Source organism: Artibeus jamaicensis, unplaced genomic scaffold, assembly GCF_021234435.1.
Source record: "Artibeus jamaicensis isolate MK-2021 breed Jamaican fruit bat unplaced genomic scaffold, CSHL_Jam_final contig_332, whole genome shotgun sequence".
Lineage (NCBI taxonomy): Eukaryota > Metazoa > Chordata > Mammalia > Chiroptera > Phyllostomidae > Artibeus > Artibeus jamaicensis.
Window position 1 is genome coordinate 12,379,463 of NW_026521788.1, and position 24,118 is coordinate 12,403,580.

Genomic DNA, 24,118 nt, shown 5'->3' on the forward strand with positions numbered 1-24,118 from the left:
TGTCACGGTGTTATATACTTGGTTTGTATTTTGGCAGTGACTTCCCACAACTGCTCTGTGAAAATCGCATGATCACATTTGCTGCTTTATTACTTTCTCTGCAACCATGGAAGTAAAAGGTGTCATAGAAAGTCCTTTAAAAAGTGTGTTTAATGGTAGTAAATACAACCTAACTGCTACTACAGGTTTTCATGTAAAATTTTTTTATCCTCACCAGAGGACATGCCTACTGATTTGGGGTGGGGGTGGCGGGTGTCAGGCGGGCAGGGAGAGAGATGGAAAGAGACAGAAAGAGAAAGAGACATTGGTGTGAGAGAGAGACATCCATCAGTTGCCTCTTGTATGTGGCCGATAGGGGACTGAAGCCACAGACCATGACCTGGAATCGAACCTGTGACCTTTGGGTTTATGGTACGACACTCCAACCAACAGAGCCACACCAACCAAGGCACTACTACAATTTTTGAAAGTGAATAATAATTTTAAATCAATATCTGGTGAAAGTTTACTTGTTAATAGTTAAAATGGTCTTCTTTCTTCTTGAAACCAAACTCAAAGCATTGGATCACGTGGAAAATCAAACTAAGTTTGTGAAAATACATCTTTCAAGAAGGGTTGCAGGCAGGACTGTGGGTTAGATGGCAATGTAGAGTCTGCCTGGGATGGAAGGACCGTGGGAAGGTCAAGCTGAATCATTTACCGGTCTCTGTTTAAAAAGCCTTGTATGTTATTTTGTGAAATGCTCTCACTAAATAGATTTTCTCAATTTTGAATTTATGAATTTCTTGTAGTGACCAGAATTTGTCTTAATTGAACAATATTAAGATATAAACATCGTTATTCATGGTTGATATTAAGATTTCAGAACAATTTTCTCATTACACAGATAAGCCCAAATTACACTAATGAACTGATGATATACAAATGTATATATTTCTGTTGGATCAGAAGCAGGTTTTTAAGGAAGATTAACCATTTTTGAGGAAGGATAAAGTGTGATGATTAGTTTCAAGATCAGGAGGAGCTTTGTGTGTGCTTTGGTAGTCTGCACATGTGTGTATTTAATCATGTTCTTTGGTTGTCTTGTGATTCAAATTGTTACTATATCTAAGGATGCATAAGACAAATTCAGTCTTGTATGAAATAGAACATTATCAGAGATGTGTCTGAAGATGAATGGGTAAGGATAGTCATTGTGCTATTATTTGTAATAATTTAGTAAGTTAAAAACAACCTAAATACTTACTGTAATGTTTAGAGTATGATCTGTCCAAACCTTGGGTTAGTATGTAGACATTAAAAATCATGGTCTTTTATAAATATTTAAGGATTTGGAAAGTTGATTATTATGTAATGCAAAATATGAGGAGAAAGGCATATGAATAGTTTGACTCAAATTTTGTTATGACTAGAAAAATGATCGGTCAGAAATTACACCAAAATGTTAAGTGACTGTCTCAGTGATGAGACTGTGGTTGATTTTTATCCTTTACCTGCAGTTTTCCACAGGGAACCTCTATTACTTTTCAAACCACCTCACGGCGGAAAGCAGATCATGATGGCTAAAGAAGGCTATGGTTGCCCACGGATTCATAAATTCTTTCCAATGTGTAGAGCATGCACAGAAGTCCGAGAGGTCCTCTGGCTCCGCTTTCAGTCAAGCACTGAGGTCCCTTCTGTGTCACCTACAACAGCTATAAAGACAAACAGGTTTCAGATACACACAACGTAAATCAGTGCTGATTTTTAGAAAATCCTCCCCATGTTTTTTAATCCATTTGTCCTTCTTTTGCCATTTTGAGTTATAGGAAAATTTGAAGATAGTTTTTATATCTCTATGCCTTCTTTTCTTCAGCCTAAAGATAGTTATTTATCATAGGACTTAATTTTCAGGCCCCTTACCAATCTTTTGACTGTCAGGAGCAAGATCAATGTCCCATTTTCCATGTGGCAGTGGTACAGTGTTATAGATATAGCCTGACCACAAAGTTATGGATGGTGAGGCCACATCCATCCGCGGCATGGATGTGATCCAGAAGCAGCCAAAGATTGTATAATATTCAGGCACCGTGAATTGGGTACAGGCACGAAGAATTGGCATTTCATCCAACTGAACAGGAGGGGTTGGCTCCAGTGTCATTGCTAGGTACACACTAGAAAAGAAGGAGACCTCATTTCAGAGTGGCAGGTAGGACTCACTTAGATATGGCTCACATGTTCTGTTTCTCTGTCTAAGCTCTTGGCTTGATGTTGGGCTTGTAGATCATCTGGCAGTAATGGTTTCCAGAATGGCATCCCTCTCAGAGACTTCACCTGGTTCTGTGACTAGCAGTTGTGACCAGCAGTCACAACTCTTGTATGATTGTTTTTCTTCACTGCGGACTCCATAGGGTTGTCTGGGATGGGGGTTATCAGCCACAGGATGATAATCCATAATATGAGGGGGTCTGTGCTGTGCCTTGTAGTGTGACTTAAGTGAATGCTATGACATTTAATAAGGAGCTTTAAGCTTTACTGATTTGCAATGGGTTCACAGAAGAATCAGTGTGTTTGAAAGCGGGTTGTGGTGGTGGAGTCTTTTTCTTCTAGACAACAACATGAATAGTTTCAGATTGAGTTTTTTCCAAGGTTGACAGCTAGTTTGTGGCAGCCAGGACTTGAAGAGTACTGTTTTGAATTTGTTTGACTATTGTTAATAAAACATAAATTATTTTCTTTAAATCAGCAGTCATGCGCTTTTGAGTGGGCTAGGCTTCCATAATGAGAGAAATTCTATCTAAAGCTTTGGTAAATTTGGGAGAACCACAAAGCTAGAGACAAATCAATTCAGTAAAACAATGGCACAAATTTGTCCTTCATAATGTGTTTAAACAGTCAAGATATCAAAATGACATTAAGTTGGTTGTTCTGAAGTTTGTTTTTCTCTTTTTTACCTGCAGAACTTACAATAACAATTTGTTGTCCCACGAATGGTCTTTTCTTCAATTTTGGGACTCTTTCTGTTTTTTTAAAGTCCAGCCTTTGACTTGATGTGTTTAATATTTTCATTTTATTTAGGCAAAATAGAGTACTTTAGAACTTATCCACAGGCTAATTCAACTCTTGCCTTGTTTTTTGTCTCTGAATGCTACTTTTAAATTTATGTACTTTGTGGTTTATGTGGTTCTCTGCCTGCCTTCTCACACACCATGCCGTGGAGGAGGAGCGGAGCCAGCCACAGTTTGTACCAACCGGCTCTGCTTTCCAGCCCTTCCGGCCACAGGCGATGGGCCTCGATGGGGCACCAGGCCCAACACTGGCCATCACCTGTGTGAGTGGCTCCGAAAACTCACTGTGATTTATCTCTAACAAACCAGGAAACTGAGACCTAGAATGGTAGTGGGATTGGAATGGGAAGTAGGATGGATCAAGGGAGAAGCCAGGAGGGACTGGTTGGCCATGGGAAACCCGGAGTTATAAGGGAGAAGAAACTGTGAGTAAGCAGAAGAATCCTATTCATGGATGGGAACACGGAGTAAAACACAGAGAGCAGGTGTACCAGAAGTGAGCGAGACCCTCGCCGGGGCTGGCGCAGGGTGCGCTGCTTCTCAAGTTTGGATCTGCAGGTGTCCTTGAAGTTTTCTCCCCTTCTCCTGATGTAGTTGACAACCACGATGAGGCCTGGTAGTTAAGGATCAGACCAAAACTACCCTCCCTCGTGTGGCTCAGTTGGTTGGGCTTCATCCTGCAAAGCAGAAGGTCAGCAGTTCAATGCCTGGCACATGCCTGGGTTGCAGGTTTGTCCCTGGTCAGGGCGTGTATGAGAGGCAACAGATCGATGTTTCTCTTGCTTTCTTCCACCCTTCCCCTCTCTCTAAAAAATAAATGAACAAAATCTTTAAAAAGGAATCAGACTAGCTATAATTGGCATTCATGGATTTGAATAATTAATTGCATAATCATCCTTTCTTTAAAAGCTTTGTGCATTCTCACTTTAACAAAATTTGGTGTGGTCAAGTTAGATCTTAAAGGAGCAGTGCTGGTAGATAAGACATAGGACACTTTCTGCAAGCCTGTCGTTAAAATATGTATATAGCAGCAATGCTGTGTGTTTTAAACCATGAAAACACATTGTTCCAGTGTAGGATGAATGTCCTCTCCGTATATACTGTATAAATGTACTAGTCTTATCCAGGGTGTGTTTCTTTTTGCTAGTCAGTTGCTAGTCAGTTGCCAGCATTACTCAAGGAGTAATAGGCTCATTGCCATTAATATCTTAGGTGGAAAAGAATGTATTGCCCCTATTTTCCAAAAAGATTTTGTTATGGACTTTTATTGTACATGTTGTGATTTTTTTCCCTCCATGGCCATTGACGTTAATATTGTTTTAGTCATTATTATACTTTTTGTGGGAAGTTTGTAGTCAGCCAACATGCAGAGAGATTAGTACAGTATAAAACATTTTCTGTTTTTCTTAGTAGTACTTAAGGAGAACACTTTGTTACTCTTAACCTCCTTGAGTAACATGATCCTTGCATTAGATTATTAAATATCCCGAATATTGCTCTCTCATTTTGTGTGTTTAGCAGTTGTGGCTTGTCCCAAACTAGTGCTTTTGCAGTTTTTAAATTTTTTTGGATATAAATTTCTCCAAAGGAGCTGTCTCTTGGCACTTTAAGTGGTGGAAAAATAGATTTTATTACCCCCCTTTTTTCTTGGTGAAATCAAAATTGTCTAGGAGAAGTATTTAAGTATGTCTTTCCTTCATTCGCAATTACAATTTTTAGTACTTTTTGTCAACTTAGATTATCACTCATTCAGATTTTCTGCTTCTTACTGGTGAAAGTGATGATGGGTGGGAAATGAAGGAATTTAGCCAGGGATGAAACCAACTGCCGGCGAAAACACAGAGGCTTTTGTGTTTTCCCCTGGTTTTCTTTCCTGAGTTCACCATCAATTACTTTCTGAGAGGGGACAAAACCCAGCCTCACTTCCCATGTGCCTGTTTACTCTGGTGTTACCAGGAAACCTTGATCCCCTGTGAATAAGAAAACTTTGAACTCAGATAGTTCAGAGTTGTTTTCTTAAATACAATGTCTTCCTGTTATGTTTTTCTATGGGATTTTCTAAGACAGTGGTTCAAATTCATGTGTAAGTCAATAGGAGGTGCTGTTTGCGAAGCTCTGGGGCATATTCCCTGGGTTGGTGGGTTTGGAGAGCCTAAGTTTTGCTTGGCCTCAGTTAGGAAGTACATTGAGAGGGAGGTAGTAACAGAATTGAGGAACAAGTATTTTTCAGTGCTTACTTGGAACATGGCTATGTCTTCTCATTTGAGCATCACTTCACTTTGCATCCCTCTTATAAGTTAAAGAAGGCAGTGAGCTACCTTGTGACCCGTGAGCCTAAAAACTCTCCTGTTGTCCTGTAGGTTCCATGGGGATGCTAAAGAAGGAGTAACTTCTGCTTTCAAAGAGCTTTCAAGCTGAATGGGATAGATGCTTATAAGAAGGGGTTAGAGTGAATGGTTATGTACAGATTTTACAGGGATGCTCAGGATACCACTCATGGGACATTCACTGTGAGCCTAACCCTGTGCCTGGTGCAGGGCCGTAGAAAGGAAGAGGTGGTCGTGTGGCCCCTGTTTTCAGGACCGTTACACTCCAGAGGAGAAGAGGCACACGAGTGCCACCCAGTGTGGCAAGAGCGTGTAATAGAGGAAACAGGAGTGGTCCTTTCTACTCGGAGGAATCGAAAAGGCTGCCCTAAGCAGCCAGAGTCTGAGTAGGGCCTGGAAGGGCAGGTTAAAAGAATCTAATATGTTGGGTAGGATTAGGTGAGGGTTTGTAGAAGAGTTTCTGAGGAGACAGCCGAGTTAAGATTAGGTCAAGCTCTCTTCTACGCCTATGATTCATGACCTAAATGTCTTAATGGAGGCAGGATGGAAAGGCATTTCTGGCAGAAAGAACCAACTGCGTGCCTTTGCAAAGGCGAAATAAAGGACAGTGGAGATTGTTTCCCTGTCATTTATTTAGCCCTCAAAACAACGGAATTAAAAGCGATGCATACCATTATATCATCTGAGCTAGTTCACAGGTCCAAGTGAAATGTTGAGAGGGTGAGTGGAAGGATTCAAAATCTAGGTTAAGTTTAGGGGATTATATTGTTTGTATCCACTGTCTACTCAAAGATGATGAAAATTAAAAATGATAGTCAAGATCACCAAATGTTTTGCAATGCGGTTGGTTTTGCAGCTTCTGACTTCCTTATGAATGCTGGGTTAAGGATGTATTATTACTTTTTTCCTTCCTGCTGCTTTCCTGGATGATAAATGCATTCCCAGGAAGATTAATTTACAACTATGCTTTGAAACACGAGTTTTCCACTATTATAATACCTTCATTGCATTTTGGATGATAAAAGTTCCAAGCTTGGGATGATGGCTATAAAATAAATAGTTAGGATCATTTAACTAAGTCCTGAGCCTCCTGTGATATGCCATTTGAAAACGTCTTTTCCAGGAAGACGGTTGAAAGTTTTGGCTTCGCAGTTTACTTCTGGCTGTGTTTTATGGAAATCACACTTAAAACCTCTGAGAAATAGGTACCAGTAATTCAAGTGTGGAAAATAATAGAAAATTTGGTTCTGTTTGTATAAAATTAAAGAGTCCCTTAAAGAAGTTGTTGGCTATCAGCTTAGCATACATTAGCATTAGCATCAAACCACCAGTGTAATGGTGAATAAGTACAGAGACAGAAAGGCCAAGAATATTTGAGATCTGGTATCATGTGCAGAATAAATACAGCCCATTCTCAGTTTTTCAGGGGCAGATTTTCTAGCTGAATTATTAACTGGAATTCACATTTCCTTTCCCACATCTCCAGCTCTGCCATTAACCATTTTAATGATAGTGAACTCCTAATACATGGCGGTATTCTTAACCCTCCTCCCTGCAGGTTTGCCTGAGTGTTACCGGCATCAGTGTCCCTGGGGTCCCTAAGATAGAAACCAAGAGGACCCCCCCCCAGAGGAGTTTCCAGACAGATTTTATTAAGCCAGTGCTTGAGCACAAGGGAGACAGCCCAGAGGAAAGGAAGGGCCCCTGTACTGGCTGCTTTTATAAGCTGGGGACAAGGTGGGACGGCTTTCTGGAAAAGGCAGGCTTGCAGAATTTTGTTTCACTGTTTGGTGACTTCCTTTTCTGCCTGTCTGGCTTGGTAACTCCGTTCGTGCCTGTGTCGTGGGGCCAAGATGGCAGACCGTTCATTACCGCCACCCCAGGAAGGCTGGTTAAACCTTGATCAACTGTGCATTCAGGTCAGTAGTTTAAGCAGGCATTTAGAAGGGGGTAAAATAGCTACCTCTGCGTTTTTGAGTTGGTAGTAGAGGGGTAGTGACATTTTTGCATTCCTTTTAGCCATCTGGTGTCCTTGGGGTCCCAGGCCCAGGTTCCAGTGCTGGGTCATCTGGACCTTTGAAAAACTATCGATGCCCAAACTCGAGATTCTGATTTAATTTTTCTGGAAGTAAAGCTTGGGCATTAGTATTTTTTTTTAAGCTGCTCAGGTGACTTTAATATGCATCCAAGTTTGGAAACCACTGATGTGGAGTATGGACAAGTGTAAAGAGAAATTCTAAGCTTACCTTGGTCTCTCATGCTGATGTGGAAGGGGGGGAATTTTACGTGTTTGGTGTGTACCTGTCAGTACTAGTGGATTTCACTTGCTTCTGAGTTTCATTCTCTCAGGACTACACGTTTCATTGTATGATTTACAAGAACGCGTGCTGTGAAACACTAGTTCTGTATTATGTTAACAAGTCTCCTGTTTTAAAAAGTTCTTTCTTTCTGGCTGGTGTAGCTCAGTGGATTGAACGTGGGCCTGTGAAGCAAAAGATCACGATTCGATTCCCAATCAGGGCACATGCCTGGGTTGCAGGCCAGTTCCCAGCAAGGGATGCATGAGAGGCAACCATACATTGATATTTCTCTCCCTCTCTCCTTCCCTTCCCCTCTCTCTGAAAATAAATAATGAAATATTTTTTTAAAAAAAGTTCTTTCCTGCACAACTGCTTATAGACTGCAATGTGCTAGTTCTTTGCATTTTGTGAATTTGTTAGAGGAATTATAATAGGCAGCACTTCACAATATTACTTGATCAAATCCTTTTATTTCTTGCTGAAAATGTAGTCTATAGCAGCTATTTTGAACCTTTTTCGTCTCATGGCAAACATAAACTAATTACTGAAATTCCGTGGCACACCAAAAATAGATTTTTTGCCGATCTGACCAAAAGAAAGGCATAATTTTGATTCATTCACACTGGGCAGCTGTTGTTGTATTGGCTGTTATCATTTCTTATTTGAAAATTAAAGGGGAAACAGGTCAGTGCCCCTGACTAAATAGTTAGGTATCGCATGTTTAAAAAAATCTTGAGGCACAGTGGTTGAAAATCGCTGGTCTATAGAACTAAACAATCAGTGAATCATTTGAAAATTGCTTTTTTTCTTTTAAAGATTTATTTACTTATATATGAGAGAGGGGGAGGGAGGGAGAAAGAAGAGGGAGAGAAACATCAGTGTGTGGTTGCCTCTCACACGCCCCTAACTGAGGACCTGGCCTGCAGCCCAGGCGTATGCCCTGACTGGGACTTGAACTGGCAACCCTTTGCTTCGTAGGCTGGCACTCAATCCACTGAGCCACATCAGCCAGGGCTGAAAATTGGTTTTCTTCATTAACCAAGCTCTGTGTGAGGGCTGGATGTGATGTAGTTACACAGAGGAGGCCTTCTCAAGTGACTGTGTCTGCACCTACGCTGTATGTCTTCAGTGACTCCTGTGGTAGGGATGAGAGTGTATTTCACTGTGTGGTACATGATTCTTTCCTGAAGTACAACTGCTATCAGTTTAGTTCCATGCTCAGAGTTCCTTTCACTCCTCTTTGTTGCCTCCCAGATGAAGCTCAGTGTCACCTTCGGCACTGAGTGTTTATGACAGTCTGCCTACTTCCTGCTGTTTAACTTTGTCTCCCTTGCTCTTCAAACCAATACCCCCCCGGCTGGTGATGGCCCGAAGCCGCAATTATTCCTGTTTCTAGTGGCTGTAGATAAAAATATCTACCCACCTGGAAAGTCTTTCTCTGTCCTTCTGATCCTGTCCAGCTGTGTATCGCTAAACATTCTCTCTCTTCTGTGGGGTACTCTGGACTGGCCCCATCTGCGTTGACAATTGCCATTTATTTATATATCGCCCTTTGTTTGGATTTTATTAAAAAGTTAATTTTCTCGCATTGTTGCTATGCTCTTTTGAGTTGATATATGAATAGTTCAACTAGTTTCTGAACGTTCGAATCGAGAGAGCCCCTTCCAGGCCGGTGTGTGCATCTTCAGGTGGAGGGAAGGCTGCAGGGTCGATACTGGTTCAGGACGAGGGTGTGTGTGTGTCCTCAGTTGGTTGGGAAAAGCGCGCACAGTTCTGTAATGTTGGCAACAGTTTTCAGTTTAAAGCTGAATGATAGTGACTTTGGGGGTGGTGCTTTTCTGGGTTCTTTATATTGGGAAAAGATTCTATTTGTTTTTATTTAAATATGCTCATATATTTTGCATTTTAGAATAAAAATGTTTTTTTTTCTCCAGTGGTGATTATTCTCTTTCTTTTTTTTCTTGAGATGGTGTTAAGTTCTTATATAATAAGATGGGTTTTCATTATTAGAAGTACTGTTGTTATTCCTTTGTTATGAAATAGAACATTGTCAGGCTGTGGCTGGATGAGGTTTGCTACCAATAAAGAGTAATCAGGGCAGACTGAACTTTCATTACAGATGCAAAAAATATTTCTGTTTTGTTTGTCCAGAGAGGATAAAAAGAAAATCCAGGCACCTTCTTGATTCAGGAGCTGCCAGGTCTCTGTGGCTCGAGGACTGTTTCATGTCTCAGCCACGGGAGCTTGTCATTTGGGTTCTGACGTGCATTGCCTCCCCTCCTCATGCGAGCTCTGCCTGCAGCCTGTGGTTCCGTGTCCTGTGCTCTGAAGTGATGCGAGCCCTTGGAAGAGTGCTGATGAACTCCCCCTCCTACAGCCCTTCGGCCTGCGGATACAGGTAGTGGAAATGATGCATCATTATCATCGTGGAGGCTTTTATTTAATATCGAATGTAGGGCACCGTTAGGTGTCTGCAGGGACCTGATGAGATAGCAGATTCCGTTAGTTGCTGACCGAGTGGATGTACTTTATTGATCCCCTATTGGTCCAGTTAGTACAACCGACAATGAAGTGGTACCAACATGATGCACCAGAGGGAGGTTGGGTGACTTAGTGCTGTGGTGGCCAAGGAAGCCACTTAAATAGGACCTGTAAGATGAAGAAGGCCTGGAAACTTTGGGGAGGTGTCAGACAGGAAGGTAAAGGGATGTATCTGAGGAGATGGGGATGGAGAATTTTGATACGATCTAGTGAAATGAGGAAGAATACAAAAGAATTAAGGATGACTTCAATGTTTCTAATATGAAATAAGGACAGACCTAGTAACATCTGGGAAGAGAGTCGTTTTGGAGAAAAATGTGACTTTGAAGTACATTTGTGTGCTGAGGAGAGAGATCAGGCCTGGAAATAGTGACTTGCTAGAAATCCCTTTGCATTGCAGAAATAGTGAAGTGGTTCATGTAAAATTGCCCGTAAACTGCCTTAATATTATAGAAAATAGCAATGTGTTCTAATGTTAAGCAATTAAGGAGGAGTTTTTGTTTGTGGGGTTTTTTAGACTATTTGAAAAACGGCTAGAAAATATCCAGTAGGATAGGTGGGCATATGTGTATTCTTCTTGAAATGTGGATCTGAATTTGGAATAACTGAAGCTGCCGTTAGAGGAAGAAAGCTGCATTTATTTGGTTCTTGCCTTCTTTGCTCTCTTCTTGTCTCAACCTCCTCTCTCTCCTCGAACTCTCCTGCCTCCTTTTGGTCTCAGTGCTTCTGCGAGGTAGACCAGTATCTCATTGCAACATATGCATCAATAGATGGTCCTCCAGTTTGCAGACAGACTCGAAAATGCCTTCTTCCCAAGAAACCCACGTGTCACATCAGTGGTTTTGTGGTATGGTGGTGATGAGAAAGGCCGAAGGCTACTGGACCAGTTTTATTAGCGGCTAGTTACTCTGAAAAGAGCATTCAGTGAGGAGAAAGAAGAGGGAGATGGCCCAGCGCTGGATGTCTCTTCTAGGTCTCCGGTTTCTTTTTCATACGGGAGAGGCAGAACCATCTGCTCTCTTAAGTTCTGATGTTCTGTTTTTAGGGCACATATCCGTATCCATACTATATGTGTTCCTAATAAATCAAAATAGGATTCCAAGTAGCAGCTCACAGAGGGTATTTGTACTTCATGGAACATTTATGTAGTGCTCTTAATATTTGCCAAGATTTTTATTTTCCTAAACTCCACAGGAAGATAATGCAACAGCAAGGTCTTCAACTGTTAAACCAGTTGATAAGCAAGCCTGCCATTGAAATTAATCCAGGTTAATCTTCCCAGAAACCATGTGGTAATGAGAAAAGGGGTCAGGTACAAGAGATTCATTCTTTGTCCTGAGCCTCATGGCTAGCTAGCTCTTGTTAATTAAATTTTGGACAGAAATGGTCATTTTTCATTAAGCATAAGAAAACATTATTTTGTTCTCCCTTTTCTGGTGGAAGCAATGTATAGTAATTTAAGCACTACAGGTGTCTCAGAAAGGATTGAGTGAGAAAGGAATTGAATCCACAGTGTAATTTTTGTTCCAGGTTTATATTATATGGCCTTGTTTAGTGACAGTATTCCTTGTAGACTTTGCTATTGGGTAAGGAAAGGTGTTGGTTTGGTAGAAAGAAACCAAAGTTACTGTAGAACGCGTGTACCAAAATACTCACCTACAATCAGGTGGGGCCATCGTGAAATGTAGTGACCAGTCTTTATTCCGATTGAAGAAAGCCGTATTGTGGCATCTTTACATGTAAAAGTCTAAGGTGTGTTAAGTCATTAGATTCTAAAGAAATCACGTACTTCTGTTCTCTCCTTTTTGGGAGTACTTCCATTGTACATAACAACAGTGTACATATGCCGTTTATAGACATTTGTTAAATCTTCAGATGGTTGTTGCAGCCACGGAATCGATTCACTCATTACCTAGTTGTGGATCAAATGAATGAAGCGATGTGTGTACTTACGGAAACAGCCGAGCCTCAGAGTGCGCCAGCTTCTGTGTTGGACCTGAAGTGCCGTGGTGAACAGTTCAGTCACAAGTTCTGCCGTTATGGAGCAAATAGAAATTTCACTGAAGGATAGAGATAAATAAAAGGAAACAAGCAGATAAAATAATCATAATACGTCTAAGAATGAAATATATGAGGTACAGAAGAAAAGAAAGGCCAAAGTAGATGAATATACATCAAGTAAAAAAAGAACTCCTTAAACTTTTTATGGCGAGCGAATGCAGGGGACAGCTACATTTTAATCATTTGCTTTGAATGTACAAAAAGCTGTCTTAAATATTTCCTTCAGTTTTCAAAAGCAGTTCTTTAGCCCCCCCACCCCCCACTTGGATCAACACACTTTTGAAATCCTACCCATTAAGGATATGATTGTGTTTTCTTTCAGTTGTCTTTAATGGAATGCTTTTACAGTTCTTCCAAAACCATAATACATTCCTTAGAGCTAAGGCTCAGCAGGAATTACGAAGCATCTCAGTTGATGTGTTATTGCGTTCCCCATGATGTTGAGACAGTTGGTAAATAATTTCTTTTTATAGAGCAACTGAAGCAGGGGAGAGAGAGCAGGAAAGGTTTAACAATGGGAGCAGCCTGATCCCAGGAGGTGATTTAGGGCAGCCCTCTCCTGTGACGGCCGCTGCTCCCCAGGCAGCCCTGTTTTGTTTTTAAAGGTTTTGTTTGCCTTTTAAATCAGGGCAGCGCTAGTGGTGTGGTTCTGCTGTTTTGCCCTCTTTTCAGGTCGGAGTGTTTGTAGGGCTTATTGCAAACTGAGAGGCAGATGTTTGCCTTCCAGAGGTTCTGGAATGATTTGGCGCCATCTAGGTTGATGTTTTTGCTTTCCCTGAACACCGTTGCTGAATGGTTGCAAGCAGTACAACAGCTGAAAGGAAATGTTATGGTGTTGACCTCATACCCTGGACTAGTCGAGTATTGATGAGTCTTAAAGAGACCAGTCATTTGTGATTTTAAGTTCTAATGCAGTTAGTGTACAACACTTAAGTGTAGTTTAGGAATACCAGTAGCTTCTGCACTTTGTAGTAAATAATGAGTTGGCCGGGTGATTGGTAATGGGATTATACAGAGAGCACCTTCCTTAGGGGATTCTTTGTTTTTTCTTGTGATAAAATATACGTAACAAAATTTACCATTTAAACTATAGTTAAGTGTACAGTTCTGTGTCATTAAGCACATTCATACTGTCATGCTGCTTAAAGAGGTTCTTCCTATGAAATAGCAACTCACCTGCGTTGATATTTTGACATTAAGAAGTCCATATGTTCATGGAGAAAAAAAATAAAATTGAAACATAGATAAAAAGTATTTTGCTAGAAAGTCAAATTTTGAGTTGTAATAGAGTTGCTGCGAATTTACAGTGAAACTGGCACAGCCAGGGCTTCTCGAGGCCAGCTTTGCACGCTTAAATAAATGGCAGCCAGTCACTCTGAAGCAGGCGTGTAGGGTTATTAAGTAGCTGATAAGCACTGAATGCCTAGAAAGAAGCATGAGGAGGCCTCTGCATTTCGGGAGGGGTACAACAGCTCCGCTTGTGGGTGAGCGAAAATTAACAGCAGCTGTTCTCTGTGGTTTTTGTTCCCATATGTTGTGAAAGAAAGATGCTAATTTACAAGAATGGGTGCTGTCACTAGTCGGGTTCAGCCAGTGCTCCCTGAAAATGTTTATTAAGTGTGTGTGTAGTGTGCTGCAGGACGGAGAGCGGCAACTTTGTTAGGGCAGAGGAGGAGGTCAGAAAGCTGAGTTCTAGGCGCACATTCCTCCTGGACCTTTGTGGAACTTTTTCTGGGATGAGTTCCTTGTGAGCTGAGAATGTTTGCAAAACCCTGCTCTCATGTCTGGCCCATGTGTTCATTTTTCTGGGCTGTTGTCCTCTGTGTAGCCAGTGGTCTTGCTGGAAAGTGCGGTTGACCACATAACTCGTCATTTAATTGGACATATCAGCAAAAACACATATGCTTCTGAAAAAGGGGACCATTTGTGTTATTCTTCTGCCTTAACCCCTATGAGGTGCTATTTACTAATGGGCCTTGTAAACCAGGTCTCTCTTCTCTCGGACACCCCAGAATGAAATCTTGTATGTTCTAGCCCTCTCAACTAATCATTGCTTAAAGGAACATTGAGTTGAATTCCCAGCTTAAAAGCTGGGGAATTGAAGTCCCTGGGTTGGTCTGTCTTCTGAAGGCTTTGTGATGGAACCTCTGAGATCCGGGCGTGAGCATTTGAGACAGGGAGGATAATCTCGCTTACGTGACAGCTCCATGCGTCAAGAGCACTTGGCTCCATTCAGAGGTTTAAATCACCCTCCTTTGATTACAAAGCTCTTTGCTGTCTTCTTCCTTTGTGGCTAATTTTGTCAGACTTCCCAGTTATTTCCCGAAGCAGTTTCCTCCGTAGTCATCCATCACCATCTGTCCATCGGGAATATTTTTTAGTTACTGCTAAACTGTGGCTTGGCTAGACTAGACCAAATATAGAATTATTGTGTTTTTAGTGTGAATCCTGAATGGAAGAGTGGTCAGACTTTAAGACACATTATGTTATCCCTCCATAAGGGATTTGAGGTGCCTTAATAATCTGCATGTAGGAACACAGACTGACAATAAATGAAAGAGAAAATGGGCATGATGGGAAAAAGTGAGTGGGAAAATAATTTGACCAGAGGGCCAGTAAAGTTTGTGTACAACACACACATCAGATTCTGAGCTTCCCCACCAAGACTGGAGCTGAAAACCAAGCCTGGCCAATTGTAAGAATCACAAGGTCCATGAGATGAAACTGGATTCAGTGGAGCAGGGAGCTCACAGACTATTGCTACAGCAGCCTTGGAAGAGCTTCGCTGAATCCGCTAAAGGAGACCCTGCGGTACCCGAACAGTAGAAAATACTGTTGACAGCAGCTTCCCCAGCTGCAGTATGGTTGTTTCTCGTTATGTCTCAGTATAGGAAGGACAGAGATGTATCTTCTTATGTGATTATATGAGTTAAAGCAGTTCTGCAAGAGTCGGGAATTTTGTATTCTAGGATGACCTGTACAACTATCAGGCAACCTTCCATGGATATTCTTCCTCCCAGCTGAGTTAGATAATAGGGTGGTTATCTAGCCTTTATCATTTAATTTATTTCTGTCATTGCTACTAATTCTAACAATAGCACCACTTATAACATAGATACCTGTGATATGTCAGACATGATACTAAGGCACTCGGCCACGGAAGAGATCTCTTAATCCTTGTAGAAACCCTGTGGCTTTCTTCTTATGTTAGAGAAAGGAAATTGGCTCAGAGAATTGACGGACTTGGCCAGGTTCCCCTGCCCGCTGCCATCTGTGTGCCTTGTACTGAGTCCACTACCCTGAGACCAAGAAGTTGTCAGGCAGGGAAGACAGTTTAGCTCTTTGGAGCCAAATCTCAAAAACAGCAGGGAGCAGCTTTTTCCCAGGTGCGCCTGTGCAGCACAGAGATAGGCCCGGCGCTGCCACCCAGGGGGCACCTCTGTGTTCAGTGGTGAGGCGCCCCCGCCCCCGGTGTGAGCTGCAGCCATCCCACAGCCGGCTCCCTGGGCTGCTCAGCCTGGCACGTCCCGGGCCACTTCCGAGTGACGGGGAAGACTAAGTAGGAGCAAGTATTTTCTCGCTTTGACTTGTAAATATTCTCAAGCTCTGAACATACAATTGAATTTAATGTGGCTAATGTTATCAGGAAGGGAAATGTTATTTTTTTTAAAAAAGCCTTTCATGTAGAGATATTTGAAATCTGATGATATTTCTCCCATGGCCTCTCAATTACAAGTTTAAGTTACAAACAATTTATCAATGGTCTCCAAATTTAAGTTAAAAACAGTGTGTAGATGATTTTTTTCATCATTTTGATAGTCTAGGACAGGTTCAAAAGTAGCCATGTGAAGTTTTAGTAACAAAGTTAATGCAATAGTATTATGTCCCACGTTCTAAAAGGTTCAGTCTGTGTTTAAACAAAGCATTTGCTTTATGTGGACAGAAAGGGAGCTCCCCTCCCAGCCTCCCCCCTTGGCCCCATCCACATGTACAATTCACTGTACCTTGGGTCAAGGTAGGGGAGCTCATGGTGATACGTTTCAAAGAAGGAAAGGTACACAATTAGAACCATATTGGCATTTTGGCAGGTATGTGTTTTTCCAGGGCGAACGTGCTTTAAAAAATTGCCAGTAGTTGCTAGGCAGACTTCAACAAACACAAAGGACATTACCCCAGCATCCACCCTGGCTGGTTTCTCAATTTAAATTTTGTAAACCTGGCTCGCAGTGTGGTCAGCTGTATTACTATCAGAATCTAAAACACAGAGTATTGCCAGCAATCCCACTGGCAGACTGAGAGACACTCTTGAAGTGAAATTTTCTTCCCCAGGCGGCCAGTTGACTGGCTTTTAAGCGAGTGTCCACCGTCCAAGATAGGGGGCCAGGCCATGTGAACTGACGACTAAGGGGATGGGGAAGTGTGTGAAAGAAACAGCCCCACCTCACCAGGAGCAGCTGCCTTTGTGTGTGGTGCTCTCCTTTCTGATTGCTGGGTTTTCCTGCTGAGTATGTGCTGGCTTTCCTATTTTTTCTTCTGGCAAATGAACAAACTTTTCACATTCAGTTAGTTATACTCAGTTTCTTACTTAACTTTTCTAGATGAATTTGGAGCAATACCAGTGAAACAGAAGAAATACATGCTTTCCTGGACAAGCAATTAGATGCGCAAAGATTCTAAAAAACTAATTGTTTCACCGTACGTCTGTTCATTTACGCACTTTTGTTTTTGTTTTGTTTTGCACGACTTCTCCAGGCTGACTGTTCCTAAGGGCAGCACCATGCCATTTACTGTTAGATGGAAAGAGGAGACTAATTGTGAAAGCTAAAACTTTAAAAGACAGCATTTCCAAATGCATGTCATGTGGGGGACAAGATACAGGTAGTAGCCCTGCCCTTTCAGGCTTCCCAAATATAAGACACACGCACCGTTAGGATGATAAGAGTGGGAAAGGTGAAATATATGTTGATCTGTACTAGGAATGAGCAGCCTATTGTCTGGGCTAAATTTTCCACCACACACTAACAGAATCAGTTTTACCACGCTTCCTGGGGAGGTCTGGCTGTAACACAGCCTTCCAGAAAGGCCCAGGGCCTTGCAGGCTCCCTGCATTATCTGTTCGGGCGTCATTACATAGAAGTGAGAGTACAGTGATCACCATAAAGACGGGTTTCCTTCTGCTAGGATAACCTTTCTGATTTAGTCTCACGTGTCTGGAACATTTGGATATCTGTGTGCCTCCTGCACAGAACCCCTTAGGAAACTCACAGCAGAAATAATGGACACAAAAATCTTATTTTAGGCTGTGTGAGATTGTCTAGTGAAAAATGCTACAGGTAGCTCTGCCATTTGGAAGACATATGATATATGGTGTCTTTTGCCAGCTCCTGAATTAAAAAAATTTTTTTTCACACTGCTAACCACTGTCTGTTTTAGGGAATTTGTGTGCTAGTTTTAAGTACAACAGAAAAGCCCTGGCCAGCATGGCTTGGTTGGTTGGAGCATCATCGTATGCACCGAAAGGTCTCAAGTTTGACTCCTGGTCAGGGTGCACACATAGGTTGCAGATTTGGTCCCTGTTCCTGGTGCATGTGGGAGGCAACTGATTTGTGTTTTTCTCTCCCTCTCTTTCTCTCTCCCTAAAATCAATAAATGTATCCTTGGGTGAGGACTAAACAAACAAACAAAATACAGTAGAAAGGGTTTCTTTTAGTGAGTTTATATTCTATTTGGAAAGATATAGCCCTTTCTTTTCTTCCTGTTTTCTTTCCTTCTGTAACTGAAAGCTGGTCTGGCTGCCTGGTACTTCGAAAGCCAGTATTTGAGAGGCAGGTGCTGATGTAAAGGAAAGTGGTTTATTGTCAGATACTGGCCACCTGGAAGATGGGGGACTCAGGGCACAAAGCCCACCTCCACCCCTCATTGGAGATAGAATTTTTTATAAGGGGGGGAGTGGAGCAGAACAAAAAAAGATCAAGGGAGGGAGTGGCAAAGCTCTCTCTGTGCAGATGAGCAAAGTGGAACAAGGCAAGTGACGGTCCAGTGTGCATTGCCCTGGTTTAGTCATCCCGGCCCCATGCCATCCTGGCTCCGTGGATGAAGGTCAGCAAATCTCCTGGAGCTGGAATGCTTGAAGGTCAAGATTTCTATCTTTTGAAGTTCCTAGGATTCTTCCACAAACATGCTGTTCATTTAAAAGCTACCCATGAGTCAGAGTCAGCACTTACAGAAACAATGTCAAAAGAATGGTGGGGTGGGTTAGTTTCCTACCCTTACAGTTTTCTACTGTTATACTTTCTCACCTTCCTTTTTTAAAAAAAGACTTTATTTATTTATTTTTAGAGAGAGGGGAAGGGAGGGAGAGAGGCAGGGAGAGAAGCATCGAAGTGAGAGAGAAACACTGATTGGTTGTCTCACGTGTGCCCTGGGACACACAGGGGCTGAACATGTAGCTCAGGCCTGTGCCCTGACCTAGGCTCCCACTCTCGACCTTTTGCTTTACAGAAAGATGCCCGACCAACTGAGCCACACCAGTCTGGGCATCTTTTTTTTTTGCTTTGCAAAAATGGCTTGCGCTCATTAAAGAAAAGAGAGTCCAGAAAAGCACAGAGCTGAAACTAAGAACAGCCAGATTCCTCCCCAAAGATACTGGTCATATTTTGGAAACATCTTTCTAATCGTCATCTTAACTGTGTGTGTGTGTGTGTGTGTGTATACATATACAAAATTTTTAAAATTATCTTTTATTCTGCAAACTAGTCTCTATTTGGTTTTTTTAGCCATCAACTTATCGTTTTAATAAATTTCGATCACAACATATCCTGTTTAGTGATGATGGAGTCACTTAATCATTTTCCCATTAAAATATGAAAATGTTTTCTTTAATTAGAAAAGTACCATTAAACATTGCTGTTTGCCTATACTAACCATTGAAAAGAAAAGATGACATGTTTTTGCTGTAGGAAGTTTAGTTTGTAAAGCACTGAAGTTATATCATTTTAGGAAATTGCACGAATGTCAAAATCTCTTTGCTGCTTCAGAGAATCAGAACTCCTTGGCCTTTTGCTTAATTCATAAGTTTGAAAGAACTTAAAGATAATTCATGAGTTTAGGAAGTATTTTAATACCATAAAATACCAGTTATCTGGGATCCGGGGGAATGAATCATAATGGCTAAGTACCATGGACTGAAGGAGTGGTTTCCCCCCCTGAGGTGATTTTCCACTCCCAAAAGCCGTCATCTTCCCAATAATTACAAAACCCTCTTTGGCTACTCACGGCTGCTTTTCTGTCTTGTTGATGGGGTGTAAAGGGCTTTCCTTCACTATTACAAGAATCTGTGCTCAAGGGATCAGAGGAGAGTTTTCTCCAAAAAAAAAAAAATTGTGTGTGTCATCACAGGAGAGAAGCACAGCTCTGCAAGCAGGAGGTTAGCTGAAGTTCTCTCCAGCTCTCTCTGTCACTCAGCCTCGGCTAGACTTCCAGGGACCGTCGACAGTGTTGTGGTGACGGCGTGGCTTTGTGAGTGCCTTTAGCTGTTCGGGGGAGACGCTGTGTTCAGCAATGCAGTTCCAGAAATCAGATTTTCCCCCACAGCTTGTGGACATGCTAAGCTCTTTTTTTAACTTGATCTGATGTTTTTATGACTTATTATAATTTTAAATGGTTTTCAGCAATAAACACGATACAATCAACTACATTTAAAAAAAAAAAGGTACTTTGCTCTTTTGGCAAGCTGTCAGGCCATCTCCAAGGACAGGGGCTTCACGTAGGACTGAGATGCTCTCCTACGTCGGACGTGGTTGCCGTCATCTGCTTTAGGAGCCCGAGGTACTTGGCAGTTTTAGATGCTCACATTTTGTTCGAACATTCCTGTAGCAGTTGTTTCTGACTCTGCTCTCACATGCCTCACAGTGCATGTGAAGGCAGTGCTCCACTGTGCTGATCCTGCAGCAATTTCTTGTACTCAGTCCACTTCAAATGCTACTTCCACGTGCCTTTTGCCAGAGAAACCTTTGAATCCAAGCCACAAAAGGCATGCATCACACACAGTTTTATTCTGTGGTGTGTACAGCACTCTCGTGTGCGTGCCACTTTCGCATGATGTCATTTGTTACTCTCAAGGTGTCCTGCGATTGCAAAGGCTATGTTGTGGCGACAACAGTGCCATGCCAAGTTTTCTCTCTCTCTCTCTCTCTCTCTCTCTCTCTCTCACACACACACACACACACACACACACACACACACACACACACACACACACACGAGATCCTCTATCTTCAACTTCCAGAGAACTGAAACACACAACCCTTCTGCATTGTGAGAAATGCTTCCCATTGTCTGGGTATAAAACTGTCTGCCACTCCTGTCTCTCTTCCTAATATGATGACTTCTGATGACTTTGTTTCTCTCTCCTTTCTGCTTTTTTAAAAAAATATTCTGTTTTTTTCTCTCAGTATTTTTATTTTTTAAAAATATTTTATTTATTTATTTTTAGAGAGAGGGAAAGGGAAGGAGAAAGAGAGGGAGAGAAATATCAATGCGTGGTTGCCTCTCATGTGTCCCCTACTGGGGACCTGGCCTGCAACCCAGGCATATGCCCTGACTGGGAATCAAACCAGTGACCCTTTGCTTCACAGGCCTGTGCTCAATCCACTGGGCTACACCAACCAGGACTTCTGCTTTTTGTTCTTGATGGTTTTGCTACACAGGATTTGAGTTGAGTAGGACTTTTATCGTCATCTCATACTTGGCAAACAGGACCCAGAGTGGGGGGCCATGTGGCCGTGGCTTCTGAAGAGAGCTTGGAAGAGCTGCCAACACTCGAGCCCACATGCTTCTTCTCCACACTTACTAAGCGGCGGCCGAAACTGCTCTAATACCTATAGCCACTGCCGCAAACCACCTTAATCTTTGGCACATCTTTCCCTTAATAACTCAAGTGAGAAGGAAGAGGTAGGGAGCTGCTGGGGATGTCGGGCTGGTGGGAGTTGGAGTGGTCCCCATGTGAGGTGGGAAGGTAGTCTCTTGGGAAAGGGGCCTTTCCAAGGAAATCTCTCATAAAGATTGGGCGTACCTGCAAAAGGAGACTAGCATTTCATTACCTTATGGCATAACCTTGTAAGCGACAGATTTGCAGACGTGCCCCAAAGCCTGTGTGAAATTTGAAAGGCGAACTGTGGAGAAAGCCTCCCATTGTTTAGTGTGGGTCAGGACCATCCTGTAACCTGTATTATGTTCTGTCCCACCATCCAAAATCAAAAGAAGAGATTTTTTGTTTTGTTTTGTTTTACTAAACACAGCAGTAAGAAATCTGCTGACCTAGTACACACCTACATGAAAATGGTGAAAAAAATTTAATGAAATAAACTTACAGGTCTACAACCTGATGTTTTCCTGTTATTTCCTCCTCTGTTTCCATTTCAAAGAACTCTAGTTACCGCCTACTGAACGGGTGACCTGGAACTCAGAAGAGTTTTGAAGGGAGGAGCGAACAGCGCCGTTTCCGGTGTGGCTTCTCTCTCTGTCCCTCTTGCTTCCTCTCCCGCGCTGCATGGGTTTCCGCAAGCTGTAAACCCAGCTGCTCTTGGAGAGTGGGGCTGACTTTGAGTTGCTTATGAGAGTGGAGTGTTGCACCGCGCTGGACCGACTTTCTCATACTGGAAGTAACCAAGCATTTATGGAGTCTTACTTTCATGATAAGAGATGGGGGAGAGGAATTCCAGGCAGGACGAGCTGTGATGGGGAAAGTAGTGGTGATGGGGTTCACCGTGCTGCCCCCAGCCCTTGCTGATTCCTTTGCAAGCCGGTTATATCTGCCTTCAGCTGTTTGGATTGTGTGAGGAGCTGTTTGGACTGTGTGAGGACGACCCATCCTGCATGGGTCATGCCTGGATCATCCATGGGACACTGTAGACTACACTCTTCGAATTCACTGCTGATGGGCAGCAGTCAGGGTTCTGATTTCAAACGTCAAGCTGTTGGGTATCCCTAATCCAGAATAGGGTTTAGTATACGGTTTATTCTGCTAATTCAGACTTCTTTATTACTGCACTTATTGCTTAAAGCATTCCATATTCATTCATTCTTCCTTGGTTTATAATTTATTTTCAGTAAATATCAGTCTTAATATCTTTTAAATAAGCTCGTAAAGTCAACCTGGAGCTCCCTTTGTTAAAAATAAATAAGATGAAAAGCCGTCTGAGCAGGAAAAGATGAAACCAGCTGCAGTTGGTGCCTGGAAATTTACAGGAGTGCAAATGTTAATGGCTAAACTCCTGTTAGAGTTTGTTGAATTATGCTTTCTAGAGACCAAAAAAAGAAAAAAAGACTGGGTTTCCTCTTCACTCCGTCCCCCACTTATAAATTACTTTTGTCGGCGACGAGGAGTGCTTGCCTTAAACACTCTCCAGGCTAGAACGGTTCTTACCAGGATCTGAGCTTTGTGACCTTAGCCACCCATTTGTCTGTGAGTTGGAGGATGGCCAGACTCTTCTGGGAGAGAGAGTCTGGCCTTCCTCGCATGCACTTCCATGCCTAGTGAGATGGGTTGTGTCTCTCTCCTTTATTTGGCATTAGGCCATCGGCCTGTTTTGAGAGGCCGTAAGCAGAAAAGACCAGCACACACCATCCTAATGGAGGCCATCCTCCGCATCCCGAACTGGACTGCGTGAGGGGCTGCTGGGGTAGCCTCTCGCAGGTCTTACCACCTGCGGCCTCTGCACTTCCACCCTGAACAAGTGGCTGCTTCTTAGTTTATGGGCAGCGTGATCCTCTAAAAGGTGGTCTCGCTCTCTGTTAGAGGCCGGCAGGAATGACATGTGGAGCCCAAGACAGTGACCAGTCCAGCCCTGGCGTATGAACTGTTGTGTCCCAGTCCTCTCTTTGACTTGTGTTGTTCTCCTGTGCTGATTGTTCCTTCGGGGGTTCTGTCAGTTCTTCGTTTGCTGCTTTTGTCTCGTATGTGCTTTTAAAGACACTTCAAGTCCTCATGGCGAAATACGTAACTCGTGTCCTCTTGCCAATAAAGATAACGTGATTTTTTTTTTTTAATTTAAGCTTTAGCCTTTTTAAGTCTGCTGCCTTAAATAGTGGTTGTGGTTGAAAATAGATTATGAACCCAAATTTATAGTGGAAGAGCGTGACCACAACTTTTTACAGACCTTGAAATCTTGTTCTAGGGTAGGCATGACTAAGATAAAAGTGAATTTTTCTTGAGATAATAAGATTAAGATGAATGAATGGTCATGTTAGGTACTCAGCACAGTTAGCTGTTACTGAACTTTCAGGAACTACCCAGAGGGCCGTTCCAAATTCAGTAGAGAAGACAAAGGTGGAATGAGGGGCGTTGATACTCAGAAGCAAGATGCTTATCAATTGTATTACTTTGAGAAGTCATTTCACCTTTTTTAAATTTGTCATCTCATTTATAAAATGAAGGAACTAGACTAAAATGAACATAATTTTGTCAACTCTGAAGTTGTGTGACTTCCCAAATGCAGTTAAAATAGAACCTGGAAAAGAGAGTCTGCCTTCACTATGTACGTAAGTGGGACTTTGGGAGTCCTGAGTTTTGTGGCCCTTCGTGGCAGTTGAATGAACACACTAACCCATAGACCCTCATTGCTGTCTCCTGACAAAGCCTGGGGCTCCAGATGCAGTAGGCAGGTGTGTTTCTCATAAAACTCAGTGTCATAGGACTTGGCGGTAAAGCAAATCAAACAACTTGTGTGCGTACACCATGCAGGCTTGTGCAGTTGCAGTATTTATTTCCTTATCATCATGTTCTTGGTGAGTTTTAGTGTGTCCATAGTAGGTAGTCAATAAATGCTTGTTGTTTTGACTT

The 24,118-nt window shown here is 42.3% G+C and overlaps 1 protein-coding gene across 4 annotated transcripts in view; it reads left to right on the forward strand.

Moving 5' to 3' along the window:
- The window catches only part of BICC1 (BicC family RNA binding protein 1), a 268,526-nt gene that overhangs the window by 94,181 nt on the left and 150,227 nt on the right, over window positions 1-24,118 (forward strand). Inside the window, exon 1 of one of the 4 annotated variants that reach the window (XM_053664009.1) lies at window positions 9,982-10,072. The exons of the other annotated variants lie outside the window; for them this stretch is intronic. The gene's annotated coding sequence lies outside the window, so the exon portion shown is untranslated. Of the gene's footprint in view, window positions 1-9,981; window positions 10,073-24,118 lie in introns of those variants that run through there. 4 annotated transcript variants of the gene reach the window in all.